Source organism: Ictidomys tridecemlineatus (genome assembly GCF_052094955.1).
Source record: "Ictidomys tridecemlineatus isolate mIctTri1 chromosome 12 unlocalized genomic scaffold, mIctTri1.hap1 SUPER_12_unloc_7, whole genome shotgun sequence".
Lineage (NCBI taxonomy): Eukaryota > Metazoa > Chordata > Mammalia > Rodentia > Sciuridae > Ictidomys > Ictidomys tridecemlineatus.
This window is the reverse complement of record NW_027520965.1, coordinates 400017-402155: the sequence shown is the minus strand read 5'-3', so window position 1 is coordinate 402155 and position 2139 is coordinate 400017. Positions and strand designations below refer to the sequence as shown.

The window sequence follows — 2139 nt, the reverse complement described above, 5'->3', positions numbered from 1 at the left end:
AATGTCTCTATATAATCAGGTATTCACTCCAGGAACTTTTGTCAATTCTTTGGGGTTTTCTACATAAATGATCATATCTTCTGTACACAAGGACAGTTTTATTTCTCCCTTTCCAAACTGTGTACCTTTAATCCCTTTCTTGTTTCCTTGCAGTGTGTAGGCCTCCCATGTGATGTTACAGAAGATGTGAGAAGGGGAATCCTCCCCCTCTTGTGTCTGATCTCAAAACCATTCTAGAGTCAAGGCTTCCTGCAGAATGCTGGTTCTTGGAGTCTTAGCAGAGCAGAGGCGAAGAACTGGCTACTGCTGCTTAGTAGGTGAGGTGAGGCACGGCTTGGCTCACCAGTAGCCAGGCTCATGGATAGGGCATGCTGGGCAGCACGGTTAATTAGCCATCCACTTTGCCATAGCCAACTGGAAGCTTAGAAGTGTGAACTATGTGAACTCAGGGGGAAAACCCAGCTCTTGCTCATGGGAGGGCTAAGCAGGGAGAAGGCGGGCAGGATTGACAAGCTCTTGAGAGGTTAGTGTGACTTCCCGTCCATGGTTGAATCTGGGAGCTCAGCCCCAAAAGAGATGCTGGCCCCTCTGAGGTGAATGTAGGAATGGTCAATGAGAGGGAGGGGACCCTGGTGGCTCAGGGCACCTTCTCGAGAAGAGATGTGGAGGGGAAGATGTCCAGTCACAGCACCCTCGAGGGCAGCCAGAGGGCAGAACCCAGTAGCTGGGATGCTGAAAGGGTGGACACATGGGGCAGTCCTCAGGCCTGCTCCTTGTGTCCACTCACTGCTCCTCTGGGGAACCCTGGACATGTGCTTGAGATGGGGGGTTCTGTAAATGTGGGGGACGAGGGACAAGGTGTCAACAGAGCCAACAATTGGAAGGAATAAAATGAGATTCTTTTTTTGAGGTGGGAAAATCAGTGCCCGGCAAGGACCTGACCAGCCCTCCTCAACATTGTCAAGGTCACAAGAGACAAGGAAACTCTGAGAAACTGTCCCAGCCTCAAGAATCCTAAGGAGGTCTGAGAGCCGAAGGTCACGTGGGACCTGGGAGGATCAGGTGAGGCCTGAGGAGGTCCTGGTTCAGCCTGGGCCTCAGTGGATGGTATCCCATCTGAAGGGCCCCTTCTGTATCGCAGATCGGCAGCCGACTCCTGATGCTAACGGCAGGGGACACAGGCTGTGAGGTGCAGGGGAACCGCTGGTCACTGTGCAGATTTTCTGTAAGTTCATGACTGCTCCGAAATACAGCATTTCTTACAAATCTCCCTCCGTTTATCTAGAGTGTTCAAATTCATAGACGCAGACGTAGGGCAATGGCTGCCAGGGGCTGGGGAAGGGGCACCGGGAGCTCGTGTCTGATGGGGATGGAGGAGTGCTGTGGGTGGAGTGTGGGGACGGGGCACAGCAGCTGGGCCTGCTAGATGCCGCTGAGCTGTGCAGGCAGCCTTGTCTGAGGTGGCCTGCTGCACTCGTGTGTGTGTGTGTGTGTGTGTCTGTGTGTGTGTGTGTGTGTGTGTGTGTGCCGTGATTGATGGTTTTTAATTCCCTCCTTCCTCCCACTGTTGCAGCCCCACCCTGTGTTATGGGCTATTCTGGAAACCCGCTGGCTGGCATCTGTCCTCCAAGCCCTGGGGTCCTTGGGGTGCCCAGCTCAGGAACGAGCGTCTACACCCAGTGCTGTCTTGTGCTGGGAAGGCACGTGCCGGCCAGGCGTCTGCACCCCTGTCTGTAGGTCAGCACCCCGTGGACCCAGCCTGGTGCTGCACTGCTGCTGGCCACAGCTTCACAGCCTCCCAGTGTCCTGCGGAGCATCCAATAGGTAGGTATGTGGCCGCCTGTGGTTGATGATGGTGGCTTCTTCAGGAACTTCATGGGGGGACTCTGCTGGGGGACTCTGCTCTGGGCCTCTCCGTCCCTGCCACAGAGTGCGGAGACCGTTTTCCTCACAGTTTCCCTTTCCTGCTTTCACGGTGTCTTTCCCACCCAACGTCCCCTCCCCTCTGGTGACAGCTGTTCACTGCTGGTGGCAGGCTTCCTCCGGGCGTGATAAGTCGTCCTCATTGTCTTTCCAACAGCCCCACAGCCAATAAAAAGCAGCCAAACAGTGCTTGGTCAGACTGGTCCCCAGAGGGCC

At 55.1% G+C, this 2139-nt stretch overlaps 1 long non-coding RNA gene across 2 annotated transcripts; it reads left to right on the top strand.

Moving 5' to 3' along the window:
- The first annotated feature begins 276 nt into the window (after positions 1–276).
- Positions 277–1832, top strand: LOC144372365 (uncharacterized). Of its 2 annotated transcripts, none has more exons than XR_013432385.1 (4): positions 277–317; positions 911–1062; positions 1142–1225; positions 1574–1832. It is a non-coding gene; the product is annotated as an uncharacterized LOC144372365 (long non-coding RNA). The 2 variants fall into 2 exon arrangements; XR_013432386.1 differs by having other exon boundaries at positions 277–322.
- The last annotated feature ends 307 nt before the right edge of the window (positions 1833–2139 follow it).